General features: G+C 42.8%; 1 long non-coding RNA gene across 3 annotated transcripts; it reads right to left on the bottom strand.

The window, feature by feature from the left end:
• Positions 1 to 2,634: 2,634 nt before the first annotated feature.
• On the bottom strand, positions 2,635 to 4,279 carry LOC141010001 (uncharacterized). 3 transcript variants are annotated; one of them, XR_012180174.1, is made up of 4 exons: positions 4,211 to 4,273; positions 3,115 to 3,222; positions 2,879 to 3,016; positions 2,635 to 2,781 (listed from the first exon to the last, which is right to left on the bottom strand). It is a non-coding gene; the product is annotated as an uncharacterized lncRNA (long non-coding RNA). The 3 variants fall into 3 exon arrangements; XR_012180171.1 differs by having other exon boundaries at positions 2,890 to 3,016; XR_012180172.1 differs by lacking the exon at positions 3,115 to 3,222 and having other exon boundaries at positions 2,890 to 3,016; positions 4,211 to 4,279.
• Between the last annotated feature and the right edge of the window lie 19,547 nt (positions 4,280 to 23,826).

The following is a 23,826-nucleotide window of genomic DNA, read 5'->3' as shown; positions in this document are numbered from 1 at the left end:
CTTTTATTGCGAAATTTGATTTCTTCACTTGAACTCTTAAACAAGGTGACAAATAAATAGGCTATGAATCACAATCTAATCTGCAGGCTGAGAAAACAAGAAACAAGACTACAACTAAACTCGAGGCAAAACGACCTCAAAGCAAAAGAATAATGAAACAGAAAATTACTCCTGAAGAGGCAAAGAAAAGGGCTAAGAACTAAACTACACTGGCACATACGGCTATAAAAACTTGTAACAAAAAAATCACTCCAATCGGAAGAAAAAGGAAAAGGCTATAAACAAAACTACTCTTTCAACTGACTATGAAAACGAATGAAACAAAAGGAGGCACTCCACCGGAGTCAAACAAAAGGCTATGAATTAATTTATCTTGAAACACACTGAAAACAATTACAAACAAAAAGTCACTCACTTAAGAGGATAAGTACTAGAAATACAAACTTGGAATTTGTGGCTTTGAACAAGGCTGTGGACGAGAGCTGGGGTGCGTGACAAACACAACACTCTGGCACAGAACAAAGGGAGACGCAGACTATAAGACACATCAGGTGAGGGAACACAGGTGGAAACGATTAGGGATTAGGGGAGACGTCAGATTGGTGGCACATGAGGAAGGGCAAGTGACCTGAAATGAGAGGAGAGTTACTTTTCAAAATAAAACAGGAAGTTCACGAGACAGAAAAACCCCAGGACAAGACACCCCTCACCGCGGTGTGACACAGGGATAAAATCTTTGTTTATATTTTAGGACATTTTAACCTCCACCAAGGGGGCTGTTTTGACCCATCAGTCAGTTTGGTGGTTGGTTTGTTTGTCAGCTGGATTACACAAAAACTACTGTACAGATTTGAAAAAGGCATCTTTCATTTCAGCTTCCTCCCTACATTGTCACTCTTTTTCTAAATCTATTATTCTCCCGCAACACAATGGAGATTATGATTCCATCTGCAATGTTTGTTGTCCTAGTGGTTGGCTATTACACATATTGGATTAGACTTGATTGAATTAAAGGGGACTGTTGGACCTTGCAGAGGTATGCGCCCTACTGAGTGCCATTCTAGTTTATGTTACCATTGTTCGTTTTACTGTAGATACTATGACAAAATGTCTTGGTATGTTCTCTCTCCTTCTCTTCCACCTGTACAAGATGCTACCTGCATTGTCAGGTCACTCCACCCTTGATTCAAACAGGGACAGTGACTCAACCCTAAATATTCAGACTGTAAATCTTTGCCATGCCAGCAGACCTTGATGACTAAGTAATTTCATCAATCTGAGTAGAAGAAGAGGATTGTTTGTAAAATCTAGGAAGATAAGGATCCAAAGAGAAAAGACATGACGTGAAATATATGACCGTCCCATGGATGCATGGAGGCACACAGATCATTCTGAGTGGCCGTGAGACGTACGCGGCCGGCCCTTGGGCTCATCGAAATGATTGCCGTTGTTTAAATTCTCCATGAAAATCTCTAAGATCTACTATATTTGAATGAAGTAGAAGTCCAACCAATATTTCTACCACTTGCTCACTCTCTATATCTCAGTCATGGTTACCCTGCACACTCATCTCTGATCTCTCCCATCAATCTACTGATTTTTGTGTAGCCTATCTTAATTTAATTCTTCTTATTCAGGCGTTACAGAACTTTCATGGTCACAAATAAAAAACAAGCAAGTTCGAGGAAAAGGACAGGATTTTTGACAGTCGAAGGATTTGCGTGGTTGCTTGTTGTTTTACACATGGAAGGCAAGAAGAGAAAGGAGTAAGGAGGGGCTGAAAAGGCCAGAATGAAGAAGAAGTGGATGCGGTGGTGGGCCGGTGGTGGGCCAGTGCAGTCAGAATTTTCCCGGTGGATTTTGGTGCCCCACTCCGCCCCTGGCTTGATGTGTTACTGGACGACCCAAAAGCAGAGTCACTAGGATTTGAAATTGAAAATAAAGAAGTGTTCTTGAATTGGAGTGGAAAATGTTTGGGGGCTCCTCTACTCGCCTTCTCCCTACATCTCTCGCGCAACCTGATGTCAACCTGATGTCAAGTCAAATGGTAAACACTATGAGACTGTCCAGAGAAGTTCAACTCAACAACTCAGCAACAAATAGCGGATAAGATTGGGACACAGGTGAATTTGATTTGGTTACAGCTGTGATGCCCACTGTGATGCTATGTCAACTAATAAACTCATAACAAAAGCTATTTGAGCTTTATCAGAGACATAGGTGTGAGGTTGCTGATCAAAAACTAGAGAACATTGGTGAATAAATTGTCCACATTAACATTACTCTCCTTAGTATCTGGTAGGGATGGGGATGAATGGTTCACAAGGGGGATTGTGGGGAGCCACTGGAGCAGGAGTGGACAATGAGGCAATGAGTGGTGAAGAGCTGGGATTAGAGGATATGGAGGATACTTGTGTGGCCACCTGATCCATGCAGCTGCTGAGCTGAGACGATGAGGTGGTTAGTTCACATAGAACCTCCATGACTTCCTGAAGAGCTTGTTCAAGCTGGCCAACTATGACTCCTGGGGTCGAGAAAGCTTGTCGCAGATGCTCAGTCTCTGCTGGGTTCATGTTGGCCAGATTGTTCTGATTCATTTTGGTACTGGCGGACTCAAAAGCAGAGACACAAGGATTTGTGACAAGTAAAATGGTTTATTTCTACAATTAAGGGGGAAGATGAGGGCAGGCAGGTGAGCAGGAGCAGACAAGTTACATGGACGGAGCAGGCAGCACAGGTGAGCTGGTGAAGACAATGAAGCTGAAGGCTGAACAGAGAAATCTGCACACGAAGCAAGCAAAAACAGCGTCAAACAAAAGCATCCAAAAAAAAGCACACTAGAGATCAAAATCACAAGATGAGTATAATGGTAGAATACTGGAGAGTTACTGGTAGAGACGGAAACAATCAGACACCGAAGTGAAGTGGAGACCAGGTTATGTAGTGGCAGTTGATGAGTAGCTCAGGTGCGTCTCTCTGTAGCAGCAGCAGCAAACCATGCCCACAAGCACACACACTGGAAAGGAGCAGGTGAGGAAAAAGGAGGTGGGAAACGGGTACGGAAAGAAAAACGGAATGAAAAACAAATACAAACAAGGCTGACACGACACACACCGAGACATGATGGATATTGCAAACCAGTTTGCCTTGCTGCCATATTGCTCCAGAGGTCAACTGTGGCACTGCAACAAAACTTCTCCTGCAGCCAAAAAAGCTGCTAACCTTAATTTAGAAAGACAGTCTGTTAAACTTGACACCTGCCATTGTAGACAAGCTAAATGATTCCTCTCTATCATTTTCTAAATCATAAAGTTTTAGAAATTTGTTTAGTTTGCTGAAACTTACCCATGGAATATTATGACTTTTGGAGTGTTATTAATGTTGTTAAATGGTTGCAGGAAAAAGTTAAGGTACAGAAACTTCTTGGTTAGAGTAAGAAAAAGTAGTGTTAAAATAACTACATTCACTCTCCTAATGTAAGTTACGTAAGTGACGAAATTTATGCAACGTAACGTATGTGATGTCATTCACATAACAAAGTAAGTTAACCTCATTTAAATATGTTAACTTACTTATGTTACATCTTAAAAACAAATTAATCTGAAGTCTTAAGCACAAACGAGACACAAACCTCAACGGAGCTGATCGTGGAAGTTAGAATAGGTTGGTTATGCAGTGGTCTGCACAGTGCAGAACCAGGAAGCAAAATGTTTTGGCTTTTGTGTTGGGTGAGCAATTTTCATTCAAATAAATACATGCCATCTTGAAATCTGGCATCCAGTTCTTATAATTAATCAATGAACACACATTCACTATTGCTCACTATTTTCACAGGTTGAACAATAATTTATGGAGGAAATATTTGGGTGTCAACATACTTTTTTCATTTGGTATACTACTTGCAGGTCATGCTGAAGCTACCGTTGGCATTGTGAGAGTTTTGGAAGCTCTGTTGCAATGATACAAAGTTGAATGTCAAAAAATGTACTGAACTTGAGCTCTCTATAAAAGCTTTACACTAATTCATTTCACCACCTTGAGTGAATGCAATGATTATTTTGAATGACAGATGATCTAAAGGCTAGAAGGCAAATGGAAACTATCAGGAAACAAAGTACTGAAATAAATCTAATCAATTGTTACTCTAATCAAATCAATAACTCATTAACCATAAAAAACACCAATAACTATACAAATCTTTACAACTTACTCAAATAATGTATCAAGCTCTCAGTCAACTGGAGATGAGAAGCAACACCACATGTACACCAACATGCTGCAGCAGACCAAGGAAGAGGCTGAGCAGGCCTGGTTCAGGACTCTTTATCAGTTTAGGTGTGGTCTGGTTGGTGGAGGCTAAGTCCCGCCTCCCATGAAAATGTGTGGGAAGAAGGATTTTTTTAACATTTGCCGTACCCCGCCTCTGATTGATTGCCTGTTAGTTGCATTCTGTATACTTGACTCAAACTCTTTACTCATACAACTTAATGGATGTATATAGTACCATGACCACAATGCTGTCGAAGCTTTCATCATACAAAATGACGTGTGCCATTCTAAGGCAGGCAGAGTATGGCAGGTCTATAAACCCAGTCAGATCCATAATAATGCACAATTCCCTTATCAACTCAAGCGGGACCTTGAGAGGAAAGGATACTTCCATAATTTTCATTTTTTAATCAAGCACTTCCAAGTTTCTTGATTATTTTCTGGCTCAGTCAGCAGTGACAGAAGCAGCAGGGCTGGATAATAATCATGCAGACTTATTTGTTCTGTCTCCATCTCTCTGCCCTCATCATGTCTGCTTCATCCCACTAAATAATCTGTCATTTGTTCTTGCACAGACACACACACACACACACACACACACACACACACACACAAAACATTTTACATGTCTTTACTGAAATACTTTGTCGTGACTGCATTTCACAACCATACCTTATGAGAAGAAATTATACCTGAAGAACCTGTGTGCGTGTGTGTGCATGTGTGTGTGTGTGTGCTATAAAGAGTGACAAGAGAACAGAAAGGGAGAAGATGCTCTGGGGATTCTTCTATACCTTCAGATGTGTCATCTTCCTCCAGATCAACCAACACACAACCAATTAGCAACTGCTAAACATAGACTGGCTGGCTGACTCCTTCACTGCCTGGCTGCCTTACAAACCTGCCTGAGATTGTTTGTTTTCATGTGATTGTGTCAGTGTTAGACTGATATAGATTACTTTATTGTCCTGTCATTAAAATCTGTCCAGGTTCTATCAGTGTTAGCAAAATTTGACATGATTCATGTGATGCATTAATGTTCTACTGATCACGAGTTTAATGCTGTCCAGAGGATATCCTTAAAACAGTAGCATAGCCAGATATATTAATTTAAGTTGACCTGTATGATATAAGGTGTACATGAACCAAAGCAAAAAGTGATATGGAGATATATCCAAGCAGTTTTTTACTCTTTATTTTAAGATCTCATTTAAACATTATTTAGAATATTTGCCTACTGTCAGTTTTATACATTGCATTGATAGCAGGGTATTGGTTTTATTTACTGTTGCTTGGCAATGTGATAGTTTCAAGAACAAGGTGGCAGAGGCGAGCTGCAACTTTATTTCCTTATTCAATGGTGCAACAAATTTTGTAATATGATAGCACAACTGTTCAGCGATGTCAAACCTTCAGTTGTGGCAACTGTAATGATCATAATGAATGTATTAAGCATCTGCATGTTCATCTATTGCTGAAAGATCCTTAATGCTTAAAGCCACATTGTATCCTAGGGCCGTGGCTGGAGTGGTTGGCTTTAGGTGCTGGAGGGTGCAGGAGCAACCCTGACGTTGGTGTCCAAGTTTTCCCTGCCATTGTCCGTCCAGCTTTCTTGATTAATGGCCTCGTAAAAAACCTGTCCAGATAGCTTTGTTTTGACATCTTTGCAATTTTAATTAAATCACCAGGCTTGAGCAGTGACAGATTATTACAGCAAATAGATAGCTAGCTATTTGCTGTAATGATCTGTCACTGAATAGCATAAAGGTAATGCGTGGCCAAGGTGACCATAAAACATAACCCTAGTGATTACCCCCCTGGTGGTGTATTACAAACTGACCAGGGGTCTCGTGAAAGATGCTATTAAGTTGCATCAAGGTAACTGTAGTTTCAAGCATTGTCACTGCCTGACTTCAGTAGTCAGGATATCTCTGCCTTTTGACCAATCTATCTCGATTTTGACTGTTGCCTTTTTAATCTACCTCTCACATCCGCCTACTTCTTGAGAGTGCAGTGCTACATCAGTGGTGTACCCCTTTAACTTGACTCAATTTTACATAGGTTGATATTTTATCATAATTGTTAATATTAACTTTTCTCATTAACAAGGCTTCTGAACTTTGACAAACGTTGGCCCAATGTGGCCCATCAGACTGCAGAGTTCATCACACCCCACACACCTCCTGAACATAACATGTAAACCTTCACAAAATCCAAAAAAAAGTCCCACTAGCATCCTTAAGAGGCTACAAGCTTAGTCACACTGGCATCCATCGTGAAATTTTAGCCAGAAAGATTGTGAAAGATTGAGTAGCGTTCAGTGATGACTCTGGAAGGGACCAAAGACTGTAAATTAGAGGTAGCTATTTTATTAGCTGGGTGGCGCCATCCAATTTATATATAACAAGTGAGTGCCACTGCACAACCTGCAAATAGTTACTACGCTACATAACAAAAGTACAAGGTCACTCAAAAATTTCCCCAATATGTGGGGGTGTAAACCTACACAGACATCGCCACCAAACTCGGTACGATTGTTCCCCATGGTACCAGGTCTGGTACAAAGGCAAAAAAGCAACAAAAAATTCAAAATGCATGAGGCCACATTTTCTTTCATTTATTTTCAACTGACAGTGTATTTATAAAGCACCATTCAGACACAAAACAATTCAAAGTGCCTTACAGAGGCATAGAAATCCATTAAAATAAGACATCAGAGCATTTTTTTCAATTGTATTTTAAAAAGTATGAAACAAACCAAGTTAAATAGTTACAGATTGTAGAGGTTGTGTGTCTAATTTCTGAAAAAGCCACAGGAAACTGTAATGTTTTAAGTCTGATTTAAATGAGCTGACAGCAGACCTCAGTTATTCAGGAAGCTTGTTCCATAGATGGAGAGCATGGAAACTAAAAGCTGTTTTACCTTGCTTGGAAATGCAGCTTTTAGGTACATTACCACCACTGGATTGGAGTGTGGATCAGAACAGTAAAGCCCAGTTTCCACCAAGCAGGCCAGTTTAGTTCAGTTCGGTGTGTTACACTTTGGAATGGTTATTTTAAGTTGAGGATGGTACCCAAAGAATCATTCTGTAACGTCCTGTTTTTTTTTTTTTTTTTTTTTGTTGTTCTTTTTGTTGTTTTAATTCTGTGATTATATTCTTTCAAACCAGCCAACACAAGCATGTTTTGGCCCTCCATCAGCAGTGCAATAGGTTAATGTAAGATAGGATGCATATTGATTTCTTTAAACCATTCAAAGGTCAAATAATGAAATCATATAAAATCAGCTTGTTTGTGTGTTTTGGGGTAAAAGAAAAGAAGAAGAAGAAAAAGAAGAAGAAGAAGAAGAGGTGAGACAATAGTGCGAAGGAAATGAGAGAGTCAGGGAGAGCAGTAGCAGGAGGAAGATGAGAGGAAATGAAGGCAAGTTCTGAAGAAATGACACAATACATATATATAAAATCATTTTCAGGTCTCTCCTGCGTTGTCTTAGCTGTGTGCTTAGGATCATTGCCCTGTTGGAAGGTGAACCTTCGGTCCAGTCTGAGGTTCCAAATGCTCAGGACCAGGTATTCATTAAGGATATCTCTGTACTTTGGTGTTTTTCAGTGGCAGGGACTGGGCGACTGGTTAGGGTTGAGGGAAAGCTGAACGGAGCAAAGCATGATGCTGCCACCACCACGCTTCACCATTGAGATGGTACTGGTATTGGGATGGGCAGGTGATGAGTGGTGCCTGGTTTCCTCCAGACATGACACTTAGACTGTGAGAAACAAGATTCTCTGGTCTGATGAAACCGATATTGAACTGTTTGGCCTCAATTCTGAGTGTCCTTTTAGGTGCTTCTTTGCAAACTCCAAGCGGGCTTCCATGTGTCTTTCACTGAGGAGAGGCTTCCATCTTGCCACTCTGCCATAAAGCCCAGATCAGTGGAGTGTTGCAGGGTTGTCATTCTGGAAGTTTCTCCCACCTCCACACAGGATCTCTGAAGCTCAGCCAAAGTGACCATCGGGTTCTTGGTCACTTCTCTTACTAATGCCCTTCGCCCCTGATTTCTCAGTTTGGCCGTGCAACAACCGTCCTGGTTTTTTCCAAACTTCTTCCATTTAAGAATAATGGAGGCCGCTGTGCTCTTGGGGACCTTCAATGCACCAGAATTTTTTTCTAGCCTTCCCCAGATCTGTGCCTCGACACAGTCTTGTCTCTGAGCCTTGCAGGCAGTTCCTTTCGATCTCATGGCTTGGTTTTTGCTCTGATATGCATTGTCAGCTGTGAGACCTTATATAGACAGGTGTGTGCCTTTCCAAAGCATGTCCAGTCAATTGAATTTACCACAGGTGGACTCCAATCAAGGTTTTTTAAGTGTCATATACATATTTGACACGTTATGGTGAGTGTGTGTATCTCACATCTGTCTGGAGCTCACACAGACAGAGCAGAAAGACGATATAGCAGAATAACCTGGTCACTATATTTGTTAAGTCTCAACCACACGGTTATTGGCTATAGGCTACACACTACTGCCCAAAGGCTGACACCAAGAAACATCCTGATCACAACAAAATAAGCAGAGTGCACAGCCTCTGCAGATACAGACACTGACAGACACTGCTAGTAATAAATAATGATTGAGAGAGATTATTTTTTAGGAAATTCCTGCATGCCTTTAACACCAAATGTGATTCAAACGATTTTGATTGTTGATGGTTACATGCAACCTAAACATATAGAAACACATTTTACCAAAACTTTTTCCAGTTTTAACCCCTCTAAGTCGGCCTGTTTAAAGCGGGTCGGTACCACACATGAGGATATAGATGGTTACACTTGTGTGGATATAGGCATGTTATACCTTGTTAGATAGGTTACATTCTCCACTCCACTCCATTACATTTGAACCAAGTTATATAAGTGAACTATTTCAATGCGTCACTGTGCGCCGTCCCTCTTTTTACGCAGCTGAATGCACAGCACAACCGCCACCGAGAGAAACACACTTTTTACAGCATTTTCACAGCATTTTTTCACCTTTTTATTCGTATTTTGTTTGCATTGTATATTTAACCATGTCTGTGGCCGGAAAGAAGACCTGGTTCAAAGAGATGGAGGTTGTGGAGTTGGTAATGGTGTCGTCTGATGTCAGTAGGGACAGTGAATATGATTCACAGAGAGAAGACACGTTTGCTGATGGCCAGCTGAAGACTGTGGTTCAGATTGGGTGACTGACAAGAGCCAAGTCAAGCACCTGACTTCCTCCCGAAGTAGACAGAAGCGGCAATGCTCCACTTCTGCAACCACCAGCGCCACCTCCCCTGCTGGGCTGTCTCCTACCCCCACTGGATCAGGGGACGATGCTCCCAGCACACCAACCTCTGCTCAATTCACATTCCTGTGCTAGAGGAAAGACGCTGTGAGCAACTCCTCATGCCCTCCACACAGCTCAAGAGCAGTGGCATACAAGTGACGATGAGGATGTTGAGCCTGCTCCACTGATCTCCATGCCTGTAAGACAGCCTGTACCACAGCAAGGGACCAGGGTTGCCCGCAGTCCACTGGATTTTTTTAGGCTTTTTTTTTTTTTTACAGAAGCTGCGCTCTTGACCCTGTTTACCAAAACCCAATGCATATGGTGCAAAGAAGCAAGAAGGGAAGAAAGGACCATGGCGCAATGTCACCATCACCCGAGGCAGACGTGTTTGTTCGCTCCGCTTTTGAATGCCGACTTTTTCTTCTTTTTAGTGTTTTTTTGCTTTCACTGCAATGCACACATGCCATGCACTGCTAACATACAACAGACAGGCATTGCTGGACATCGCCTCAAACGGTCATTTTGATTTTACTGGCTCTATACCACCGGAGCTACAACACATTGTCCGCCCGCGTGGCCACCACCACCACCACCACCCCCGGGAAGGCCCCGAAGCACCGAGCTCGAGTGAGCTAGCTGACCCCAGGAGAGTGGGGCAAGAGGGGAGGGCTCCATGCTAGACTAAAAGCTTGCACTAGCCGACCACCACTACCCAGCTTCTTGCTGGCTAATGTGCGGTCTCTGGAAAACAAGCTGGACGAGCAAAGAGCCAGGATTACAACACAGTGGGAAATAAGAGAGTGCTGCGCTCTAATCTTCACTGAGACCTGGCTTTCAGTCACAGACTGCGCCGTTCAGCTACAGACTCACTCCGTACAGTGAGGAGACCGGACTGCAGCCTCGGTTAAGGCCAAAGGGGGAGGTGTGTGTGTGTTTATCAACAACTCATGGTGTGGAGATATACGGACTGTTTACAAGCACTGTTTGCCAGATGTGGAGTTTTTACTGCTGAGATGCCGTCCCTATTATCTACCGAGGGAATTAACTGCTGTGTTTTTGGCCGCTGTTTACATCCCCCCACGAGCTAACTCCATGGCAGCGCTCAGCAAACTCCACAACGTCATCAGCACGCAAAAGACGGCTCATCCTGATGCTGTTTTTATTGCTGCTGGTGACTTTAACCACTGCTATTTACGGACTGTACTTCCTAAATATTATCAACGTGGATATTCCCACCCATGATAAGAACACACTGGATCATGTTTACAGTAGCATACATCTCTTTGTTTCTGTATCCGGCCTACAGACAAAGACTGAAACAAACAAACCCTGTGACTAAACAAGTTAAACTCTGGACCCCAGATACTGAGAGCACCTTGCAGGACTGTTTTGCTCAGACAGATTGGGATGTGTTTAAAGCTGCAGCCACTCTGGAGGACTCTTCTGTCAGCATACAGGACTATGCTGAGTATGTGACTGGGTATATTAGCACTTGTGTCGACAACATCATGCCCACCATACAAGTCAAGAAGTTTCCCAACCAGAAACCCTGGATAAACAGTCAGGTAAGTCACATGCTGTATGCTCGCTCTCTTGCATTTAGATCATGCAATGAGACGGAGTACAAAGCTGCGAAGTATGGACTGAATAAAGCCATCATAGCGGCCAAAAGGCAGTAAAGAGAGAAGCTGGATGGCTTCTCTTCCACTGCTGACTCCGGGCGGATGTGGCAAGGCCTGCAGCACATCACAGACTATAGGACCACCACCAGCACCATCAGCTCCACAGACAGCCTGCCGGATGACCTCAATATCTTTTATACCCACTTTGAGACCTCCAGCCACACCAGAGAGTGGAGGCACACACACACCGGGACCCCCCGACCCCCCTCATCAGGCCAGGTACACAAAGTTCTGAGGAAGATCAACCCCCGCAAGGCAGCTGGACAAGACAACATCCCTGGGCGGGCTCTCAGAGCATGTGCCAACGAGCTGGCTTATGTTCTCACCTCCATCTTCAACCTTTCCCTCAGTCACAGCACCGTTCCTTCCTGCTTCAAGACCATAACCATCGTCCCAGTAGCACTCACTCCAATCATCATGAAGTGTTTTGAGAGAGTGGTGCTGACCCACATTCAGAGCAGCACACCGGACACCCTGGACCCCCTGTAGTATGCCTACCGGCCCAACAGGTCCACCTCAGATGCCATCGAAGCTGTTCTCCACTCTTCCCTCTCCCACCTGGAAAATAAAGACTCCTACATCAGGACGCTCTTTGTGGACTACAGCTCCGCCTTCAATACGTTCATCCCCTACAAACTCAACAACAAACTGTCTACATTTGGTCTGCACCCCACCCTCCGTGACTGGCTCCTAGATTTTTTGACTGGCAGGCCCCAGTCTGTCAGGATTGATAATAGGACTTCAGCCACCATTAATACAAGTATTGGCACTCCACAGTGATGCGTCCTCAGCCCCATCCTCTACACCCTGTTCACCTACGACTGTGTCGCCTCCCACAAGGACAACATTGTCCTAAAGTTTACGGATGACACCGCAGTGACAGGTTGCATCACTGGCGGGGACAAAGCGGCCTACAGGAGGGAGGTGGCCAGTCTGGTGTCATGGTGTGAGGACAACAATCTCACCCTCAACACGGACAAGACAAAGGAAATAATAGTGGACATGAGGAAAAAGAGGAGATCTCATCGACCACTGTACATCCGAGAGCTTAAAGTAGAGAGGGTGAGCAGCTTCAAATACCTGGGTGTCCACATCAGTGAAGACCTCACTTGGTCACTCAACACCACACAGCTGGTAAAGAGGGCCCAACAGTGGCTGTATTTTCTGAGGAGGCTGAGGAAGTTTGGCATGTCGCCTGAGATCCTCAGCAACTTCTACAGCTGCATTGTTGAGAGCATCTTGACCAGCTGTATCACCGTGTGGCACGGCAGCACTTCTGCTATGGACCACAAACGCCTGCAGAGGGTGGTAAAGACTGCTGTGAAGATCACCAGGACTCCACTGCCCTCTCTGCAGAGCATCTACCACCGCAGAGTCCACTGGAGAACTGTCTCCATCCTCAAAGACCCCACCCACCCCCAGCATGGACTGTTCACACTTCTATCCTCAGGCCGGAGGTACAGAAGTGTTAAATCTCAGACGACCAGACTAAATAACTCTTTCTTTCCCACTGCCATCAGACTCCTAAACAGCGAATAGGAGTTTACAACCACGTTAAAAAAAAATCTACCTCATATAACTGTCCTGTTTACATTTTACACATGCATAATTGCACAGCTCAGGTTTGCACTGTTTTGTTATTATTATTGTTGTTACAGTATAGCATCTTGTTTATAGTTGTATAGTCATTTGTATGTAGTTGTACAGTACAAAATAGTATTTTCTATATAGTTGTATAATAGTTTTCTATATAGTTGTATAGTGTATTCTATATAGTTGTACAGTATAGTATTGTGTACATAGTTACTTGGAGATGGTTGTTGTTATAGTAGACTATTCAGTTGTATAATACAGTATAGCATTTTGTATATGTTTTAAAGTGCTATATAGTTGTATAGTACACCAATCAGCCACAACATTAAAACCACTGACAGGTGACGTGAATAACATTGATCATCTCATCACAATGCGAGGTTCTGCTGGGAAACCTTGGGTGCTGGCATTCATGTGAATGCCACTTGACACGCACCACCCATCCAAACACTGTTGTGGACCAAGTACACCCCCTCATCACAACAACACTACCCGATGGCAGTGGCCCCCCAGCAGGACAATGTACCCTGACACACCGCAAGCACTGCTCAGGAACAGCTTGAGGAACACAATAAAGGGTCCAAGGTGTTGACCGGGCCTCCAAATTCCCCAGATCCCAATCTGATTGAGCATCTGTAAGATGTGCTGGAGCAGGTCTGATCCACGGAGGCCCCACCCCCCAACATACAGGACCCAGAGGATCCACTATAAAACGCCCTGGTGCCAGACACACAGGACACCCTTAGAGGTCTTAAGTCCATGTCTTGACAGGTCAGAGCTGTTTTGGCTGCACAAGGGGAACCTTCACAATATTAGGCAGGTGGTCATAATGTAATGCTTGATCGGTGTAGTTAGCAGTGTATATAATTCAGCTTTTTGCAAGTTTTGTCACAGTGCATGCCATTTTTAAATATAAACAAACAAACCTTGTTTTAATTCAGTTCAACATGGTTTCAAACTGGTTTGTCATTATCCATCATATACTAGCATTCTGTAATATTTTCAATGATGATAAAAGGTTTTATAATCATAAAAAGACTCTAGTATGTTTTCCAGTGTCACAGAAGTCAGTAAAAGTAATTCTCACATTATGGCCACTTGATGGTGCCAGTGACACAACAAACTAAAAAATCCACAGCTCCCACAAAGTTGGGCCTAGATGTTCCAAATTTTACACAGGTGTAGCTGACAATATATAGAAGGCATGTGGTGATGTGGCATAGCGCTGGCATTAAGCATGTCCTAATTATTGTTATTCAAATATGACTTATTTTAGATGAGGACAAAAAAATATATTTTTGAGCTATGTTTGAACTGATTGTTGTGTTGTAGCCATATGCTAAACAAGCACATTTCCAGCAATTTATTACCTTTGAAGTAAGTATCACACTTGCATTTTGATTTCTTTTATAAGTTTCTCGATTCTGGTGTGCACAAAAGGCGGAAATTCCTTTAAAAGGGTGGGTGTTATTAACCAAAATGTTTAGTTTGGCCTGCAGATCACCAAACCAAGCCCGCATTGGGTTCTTTGTGCATTTCATGATGGGAAATTGGATTAAATTTTGTGTACAAACACAATACATTTCAATGTAAATGGAAAAACCTCAGTCCGACAAGTGTGTAATGTAAGGTTTTAATTTGTCCTGAAATCCTTTCCAGAAGAGTAATACAGTAATAAATATACAGTAGTGGAATTTTGGTATTTGGTATTCTTATGTCGGAAATAGACTTGGAAAAAATCTCCTTTTCAATTATTTAGTTTCAACAGTATTAATTATCAATTAGCTCCTGACTATGACAACCTGATAATACTGTTTACTTTTGAATTGTTTGAGCTCCACTCATTGCCTAAGAAGACTGAATTTAAAATGCCTGTCAGATGTGTCGTCTTTCTTTTTTCACTTTCAGACATGGCCATAGCTTTCTATCGTTGTTTGGTTAGCTGGAGACATCTTACATCAGTGTGCCGTCATGTTTTCAAAGTGTGATCAGGAGGACGGTGATGAAACTAGAAAAAAAATAAAGAAAAACTACTTGTGTACCTGTCAAAAATCTCAAAGATTTACCATGAGAGAAGAGAGAGACAAGGAGGGTGGGGGAAAAAAGAGGCCAGATGACTGAGCTTTCCTGCGTGTGTGTGTGTGCAGAAGTGTGTCTGTGAGTGGTTGGTAATGTGGGGGAACTAAATATTCTTGTGGTTATTCTCCCGTAGGGAAAAGCAAGTCTATGAAGTGTGTAAGCTGCTCAGACTGTGTGTGTGGGTGGGTGGCTGGTGGTTGTGATTGACAGGCCGTGACGAGGTGCCTCTCATTCCCATCTGCACGCTGAGCTTCCAATTCGACAGTGCTCTGGATCAATCAAAAACTTCCGGGATGGGAATGTTGAGGAAGCAGGAAAACACGACTCGCTTCTGTGGTTTTACACAAACCTAGACAGACAGAAAGATCGATCCACAAGCCCATCTCCACTTTTGCTTTAAAATGACCAGACTACTGCTCAGTGCTGAATCTCAAATAGTCTCGACATGAACTGTAGCTTTGCCATAACTAAAGTTTACTGCATTGATAAATGTTTTAGCACAAGTCTTGAAACTGTGCTTACTGCAAATATCCAATACTTAAACAGAAGTGTTAAGCAGTTGCTTCATTATTTTTTAATTTCATTTTCACAAACAAATAACAAGGTAAGTGTATGTACGTATAAGGTCTTCATCACCAGAACTAAATATAGGGTTAGTTTATTATAATATTAATATTATTACAATACAACTGCTACTACTACTGCTACTTGAAAGTTAAAAGGTAAATTTATCGTCATTTTTTAAAAAACACCTTCTCTGAAAAATGTGACCAGAATCAGGCTCTGGAATTTAGTCTTCATAGTTTCCGTAGGAAGTTGAGCCTTTTCTGTCCTTTTTTAACCAGTTTTGCCTTGCCTTGCCCATGTTCGATGTGAAGCTTTGTCCATTGTCCATTCCATCATTTTCTTTACACTGCCCCTCATGCCACGTTTCATGTCATCTGTTGGTGTTTTGTTTGACTCTTTCATTTTCAGGATTTTGCATGTCATTGGATCTGTTTTATGAGCTTTTTGTAGTCCAGCCAGATCAATTGGCTGCACCACTTCTCTGCTGCTTGGTTTGAGCTGGTCACCCCATGCCTTCCCATGGGGCAGCAAAAGCTTCTCTAGGGAGTTACTTTGTGCACTCAGTGACATATCTGTCGGTATCAAGAGGGCATCTTGACAGAGTGTCTGCATGAGCACTGATTTTGCCGAGACAGTACCGTATGTTGAATCTAAAATCTGGCATCTCTCCCACCCACCTGAAACCAACTGCATTCAACTTAGCAGTACTCATGACATGCGTCAAGGGATTATTGTAGATGGTAAAATGTGGGGCGTAAAAAAAGTAATTGCTGTATTTCTCGCAAACAGCCTACTTAAGGGCATGAAACTAGCTTCCCTGAGTGGAGTCTGTAGTTTCTTTCAGGTGGGGTGAGGGGTCTTGAGCCATATCCAATAACTCTGAGCTTCCCATACTGGCTCTGGTACAGGATGACTTCTTTAATGAAAGCATCCGTTTTGAGCATGAAAAGGAGCTTGAAGTCTGGATTGGTAGGAACAATGGGGTTCGCCAGCATATCAGTCAACTTGCACATTTTCTCCTGATGTTTCTCAGTCCATTCGACTGGTGGTCATCAGGCTCTGTGACTCTGTAGGGCTCTAAGGACATTTCTAAGCCCTTAAATTTGGTCCTTTAATGTCTTGGCGTAGCACAGTATGTCATCCAAATATGGATGGCAACACTTGTCTCATAGGGGACACAGCATTTCTTCCATACTGCATTGAAATGCAGTGGGCGCATTCGTCAGCCCAAAAGGTATTTGCACCTACTCGTAAAAACCCCAGGGGGTGAGGAACGCAGTCAGATAGGGGGACACTTTCCTGATGAACCCCAGGGTACTGCCTTCCTTTGGTCTGGAATGGTAAACTAGCTGTACCCACCCAAGTTGTCTGTGAGGTCTTGAATTCTAGGCAAGGGGTGGCGGTCAGGAACAGTGCACCGGTTCAAGAGACAACAATCACTACAAAGTCTGCACATCCCATCCTTCTTTCACACACAGACTACATGTAGGTTCAGCTTGTCAGTCTGCACAATCCTAGAAAGCCCAAGCTTTCTGAGAGCAGTCTTAGAGGACAGAGTCATGTCATGTTTGGTGTGGTTGCCGATGAGATCTCTCACATAAGGGACTTTTGCCTGACTGACCTCCAGGTAGCTGTTGCCAACATCCAGAGTGTAACTGTGGGTTGCTCTCACTGGGTTTAAAAAGAAAAAATGGGTTTGAAATGCCAAGGTATTTTACACTTAACATGTCATGCAACATGACTGCCATTATTATTGTAGCAGAACAGAGCTGTATTATATTCTGCTCTAGTTTACTTGGGCCCGTATGTTTTCGCTTCTCAATTGCTTGTGATCGATAGCCAATCATTGCATGTGCGCCCGATGTCCGCTGCGGTCGCAGATCGCCCTGTTGTGGACCCTCTCCCCTTCCTCAGACATGACGCTCCCCACGATTGCTGCTGGAATTCGCTCATAGTGGTGGAGTAATTACCATAAGCTGTCATCCGCTCCCCTCCCCGGGCTCACAGGCTCAGCCAGATCGGGACTGCGGGTCTGTGTTGGTGTTCCGCAGCCTCACTGGGAAGTGTGACAGCTACTCTGACTCACGTTTAACTACGCTGCTGCTTTGCTTACCGTTGGTTTTGCCTATAATGCCTATAATGCCTATGATTGTTGGCCTTTTCCTGCACAAACAATATTGCCATTAGTCCCTAAATATTTTTGCTTGGGCCATTTTAGCAGCATGTGTGTTGTGAGTGGGGCTTATTCCAGTTACTTTGTTTGAGTGTAATCACAGTGATGCCCCACTAACTGTATCTTGTCCCCTCTCTGTTTTAGAAGCTGAGAGCCTAAGATGGTAGGGGTTGGTGTCTTACGGTGGTGTTGTCCCCTTCCTGTGTGCTGTGCGTATTTGTCTACCCCTGGTGTGATCCTTCACGTGTGTGGATGTGTGTGCACGTGTGATTGGGGTGACTCTTCTTCCTAGTGATACCTCACTCCTGGTGGCCCATCTCTCCACTGGTAAGCCTCAGCTTCTGACATTTTCTTTGCCCTTCCCTAATTGTCTATGTTGTGTCTACTGGCTAGTGCCCTGCACGGGCCTATTATCTGGGCCCAGGCCCAGCCCTGGCCTGAGGGGGTGGAGCCCCAGCCCGGCTTAAAACCTCCCATAACAACCTGTAGGCTGTTAATGTTGCAGACATTAAAATAGTTTAATTGGGGTTTCTAGCGTGGTATTAAGCTATATTCATTATATCTTAATCTTAATATTGAAAGGAAATGAAATATACCCAGATAAGGTCCTATCTTATCTGAGCACTTTTTTAATGGCATAAGTGGGTATATTTCGTTTCCTTTCAATATTAAGATTATTTAGAAAAGTGTTTGAAGCATTTTTGGGGTTGTTTAATTGATTATTTTGTTTTTTACAGTCACAGTTGACCTGATATCGCAGCAATTGTAGGCGGCAGGTCTAACTTTGTCCAATACTGAGCTTTTCCCTCGGTGTTGCTCACTGTCTTAAGTTTACCATCTTCAATCTTTTTCTTTATGTTGTCCATGTTTGTGGCGGGACCTATGGGCTGGACGCGTGAATGGGATCAGTATAATATGATGTGAGTGACGCGCAGCGGAGAGGGAGGGGCAGAGCGGCTGCTGCATTCAAGCCCAAGCCCGGCCCGTGTCCGAGGTAATGCTGTGGTAATTGGCCCGAAGCCCGGCCCTCAGGCTGTCGGGCTGTCGGGCCCCTCGGGCTCCAGTGCAGGGCTCTACTACTGGCCCTTTTATTAGTATTTTGAGATTGTTTAAATAAAGAATAATTGTTGGATGGAACCACGTCTCTTGCCTCTTAGTATCACAAACCTGTAGGCCTTTGAGTTATTAGTCTTGGTCTGAGGTTGATATAATTCCTTGGGTGAAATTCCCAGGGTGGCGTTGTTGGCTTCTCTTTAACTATACCAGCTCGCTGGTCGTCCTCCTAACTGCCCGCCACATTATCATTTGTATGTTTTGTCTGGATGGAGATGACCAATGCAGTTGCTTCTTCAAGGAGATCTATTGCACCACAAAGGGGACTCACAATGGTTGGTATGAGATCTGCATTCTCATTCGGCCCCAGGGGAAGGTCAAAGGGCACACTACTCACCAGGAGGGGGACTTGTATCGATAGGTTTTGGCTACTGTTGTCTGGGAGGGTCACCATTGCTCCCACCCAACCATCATACATTAGTGATTGACCATTAACAGCCAGCACATTGAGAGCCAGTTGTCCAGCGGTGAGTTGTCAAGAGTTCAGCCAATGGTCGTACCTTGTGGTTAAGGAGGTAAGTCTTTACCCATGGGTGCTCAAGGACTCACTTCGGCTCCATTGTCCAATATACAGTCCACTGCATAACTGTTAATGTAGCACTTGATTTTACATTTCCTCCCCACTAGCTGGGGCACTCTTTCTGTAGCTTCAAGGTCTTTGTTAATGAGTGAGTATGTCACAAAGTTAGTTTTGACATGGGCAGGCTCGTCTACATGCACCTCTGACTTTGTGGGGCACTGGTCTCTGCTGCTGCTTTGTGAGTGGGCATTAGCTGATAGCTGGCCAGCATCCTACTGCTCTGTGACCTGTCTCCCCACATGTGAAGCAATAGCTACATGAACTGATGCATTTCTGATCACACTCAGGGGAGCCATATTGTTTTGCTGTGTGTTTGGGCTTCAGTTTGATTTGGGTACATTGACAAGTTTGCTCTGGGGTCTAAGTTGGTAGTTGCTGTTGTCAAGTGATTTTCCAGTGTCTTTGTTGAACAGTTTGAGTATGTGGCCCCTTTTGGCAGGGACAATATCCCAGTCTTCATTGTCTCTCGCTCTCCTCACTAGACACTTTGTTAATCTGTCTTATAAATGGTTCATCTGAGACAGTGTAGTCAGACAGGAGAGGTTGAAGTTCATTACGAAAATCACTGTACTTGGGGAGAAGGTGATGGATGGTACACAGAAACACATTCTGGATTGCGTGGGGCTTACTCATTGTCCATGTTATCTTGTCTGGGTGCAAACATGACTTTCTGTTTCAGTCCTATCATCCTGTATAGGAACTGTTATGGACTCACATACTCATGTTGCGTGGTGTTCATCAACTCCAGAAATAACTCACTACCACTCTTTTCACTCAGGTGTGAACACAGGAAGCTTTTCAGCTCAGAGAGAGTCAAGCCATCCTTGTTGATCCACATGTCCTTAAACTGTCCTGGTTTATTGATGTGGAGCACGCCTTGGATGATCTCCCCCTCTGTTTGGGTCACCTTGACTCCCTTGTCAATCTGCTTGCATAGTCCATGGTAGCTGATGTGTGATGTATTGTCCTGAACCTGACCCCCATGTACTTGACACTCTCTGCGCTGAAGGAATGGGAGGTCTCTCAGAGAGACCGTATTATCAGGCATACAGTGTTTTGGATCGGAGGTGGCGTGGCTATGCACTCTACTTGCAGCTCTAGAGTGTGGTGGCTGTGTGGAGGTAGGTGGGAGTTCACTGCTGGTGTCGTCTTAAACTAACTTCCTGTACAAAGCCTCATAGTTAGCCATTAGCATTTCACACTCAACTGCTCAAGGGTCAGTGGAATCAACAGGAAATGTGTCTTCAATATTACTCTCTGCTCTACACTGCTGAGCTGCTACAGTGGTTGTGGAAATTGATTTCAGTGTAATATGTTCATCCTCTGACACTATAGGCTGACTGACAGCACTGACACTACTAGCAATGAGCTCAATAGTAGTATCTCTCGGACAACAAGTAGGACAACCCCTCATCTTCTAAATCAAGTAAGGTTTACAGTTAAGGTAAGTACATCTATGCATAATCAAAAAACTTTGCTCATCACCCTGAGTTACACTTGAAGGATCAAGGTCTGATCTGTGTGATGTTGCTGACGAGAGAGTTCTTCCACCATCTTCCAGGTCAGTTATTTTCTTTTGCTGTCTTCCATACTGTGTCCACAGTCAGTGATGTCTCACAGTTAAGTCACCTCGAGCAAGCTGCACGGCACCCACTCCACTTGGGGTTCCCCTAGCAATCCTGTAGCTGCCTCAGTTTACCGCTTGTCACTCCTGTGTTCTGGTCCCATGATGCCTGCCTTGGGTGTGTAGATTAAAGGACCATCATCAGCACTCAGCAAATGCCAATCCCAACGGTGCCTCCAAAATTCTGTTACAGGCCTCACACCTTGTGTTAACAGAATAGCTTTCTATTTTTCTCTTCATTCAAATAAAAAAAAATTAACATACTTTGTCTTTCAATTCACAATAATCCTCCATATAACACATTTCACACTAACCCTAACCCACTAATAACATAACATTCAATGGATCTACAGATCTGCTTCTATACAGAAATACTTGTTACCAAATATCGCTGTAAAGTTTTAATGTTCAGTTTGACTAACATTCAATTACTGCTGCTTACCAGCTTTGAAATGTACAGTAGCTTTAACACTGTAATTAAGCCTACGTCACAGTTTTACTGCTTCCATAAACACATAAACACAGAAAACATAAGCAACAATACCATACTTATATAAACACATTTGGCAATCCTAAATTAGCAAAATATCACTAAAACATATTTACAGCTTTAATGACAGTGGGATACTAAGTAGAAAAGAAAGTAAAAAAAATAAGATTTCTTGCAGAGAATTGCAGAGGTTATTTTTAGTTTCCACTTTTAGCTGCTGGAAGAAACATGAGGGTTTTTGGACCTTTCAGGGTATGCTTTTTTAGTACTGGTGAAGTGATGAAAGATCAGTGTACTCTGACCCGACCATCCATTTTAGTAATGCCTCCCATCACTGTAAAGTGTTTCTCAGCAAAACACTCAGCAACCTATCCAGGAGTGAAGCATTTGTGATGACCCTGTTGTCAGGGCTCTTCGCTCTCTGCTTGATGTTATATAGAGGAAAAGCAGGCTTGGAGCACATGCTGTTTAGACATTTTATAGGAAAGTATTTTGCTGCTACTTCAATGATTCTGTGTGACTGCCAATGTAGTGACATTATGTGAATTTGACTGCTTCAGTAAACCCCTCTCATGTAGCATCTACTCCCTGTAGCTTAAAACAAACAGAAAAAATGGTTTGCAGCTGCTAATTAACCCAGCAGGTCAGATGAAAAAGTGTTAGCTACAGAAGTGAATTCTAGGATACCACCTGCTGCTTAACAGCAAGTACAGTCCGAGAGGGCTGGGCCCTCCTACAGTGTATTAACTTCCATCAATCTACCATAGAAGAGGTTAATGATGAGGGTTAGCCAAACCACACAATGGTCTTAATCTACAAGCTGTTAGTCACATCAGTCAGTCTTGGCAGTGGGTGGATGTGAGTGCTGAATTCTCCAAAATTGTGCCAATAACATCATAACATGTAACAGCATATTTGGACGAATAGAATTTTATAGACAAAACATTCTAAGTCATGCAGTTGATTAACAACCAGTCAAATTAGGTAATCAAGTATTAGTTTGTCCTGGTGGCAATTACTTGAAATTGATCAATTCAAAGTTCAGTAATATGCACCTTTAGAGGTTAGAGGTTTAATGCTACTCCAAAAGGGAACAGACTTTGTTGTGTGAGCTTGGTGATCTTGAGAGTGAGGTTATTTTGTTGTTTTGCTGTACTGCCTGGGAGGACATGAGAAATGTGCTTAAAGGCCCTCCATTTATGCTGATTTGTTTTGGTTGAATGATTCTAAAAAACTTGATTTGTACTTCAGGAATGGAACCTTTTTTGTAGCTGATTTTATTTGTCAAGTTTGAGAAAGAAGGCAGAATATTTTGTTCATGACTGAGCTACAAAAAAACCTGTAATTTTGTATTGAGATGAAATGTAATCAAATGTTTGACTGCTGCACCATTAAGGGTTGGGCACTTTGTGTGCATGCCCACAGCCCCCCAGCAAATGATTCCAAATTATTAGTTATTTTCCTATATTAATTTATCATCCTGCGTTTAGTATTTAAACCTTAAATGTTAGAGTAATTGTGAATTGTAAATGAAAACTATCTTATTAACTATGGCTGCCCTCATGTAACACCTCTGAATCAAAAGATAATTTCCTTTCCTGTTTTCATATGGATTAATATACACATGAATTAAAAGATCCTGACGGGAGATCCATTTCATTTTGTTTTACAAATGTCACATGCATCCTGCTCCTCCATTGTAATTTTTTTTCAATATTACCACAAGATGGCAGCATTTAGCTTTTTTTTAACAGAAGGACATTATTGCTGCATTTGCTGGCAACAGTGCAGCGCATATGGACCAGTGCCACTGTTACACCTCTGAGGGTACTTGTTTAGATCAACAGATGGTATTTAGTCACATTTGGCAGAGACAATTATCAAGTATAACTGACTAATGCCTTCTTCTGTAGATTATGTACAACATAATAAAATGTCTGACTGTCAATGTTTCCTTCAACTATTGCAGATAAATGTTAGTAATATGGATCTTAGCAGAAAGGGCCATCTATTGACTGATTACCACTTATATGGTCAGAGAAGACTTACTATCTTTGGAATGACCAGTCAAACTCTGTTGGCCACAGTTTTGTAAAGAGTTAAAGTTCTGACAATGAAGTGTCTGGAAGTACTGTAGGCCTTAAGCGGTTCGGTCTTTGTTTCTTAAGTCTTTTTGCTAGACAGTATAAGCTACAATATGGTACAATACAGCCTGTTGGCAAGTACAGTATGTCTAATCTGGAACTATGAAAGAATTCGGCCTGGGACATATTCAGACACAGTCAGGGTGAACGCTGGTCAATGACAACATAGTATTTTGCAAATGACTGCATTTTTTGTGACAATCT

Source organism: Pagrus major, chromosome 1 (assembly GCF_040436345.1).
Source record: "Pagrus major chromosome 1, Pma_NU_1.0".
NCBI classification, from domain to species: Eukaryota; Metazoa; Chordata; class Actinopteri; order Spariformes; family Sparidae; genus Pagrus; species Pagrus major.
This window is presented reverse-complemented; position numbering and strand designations above follow the sequence as displayed.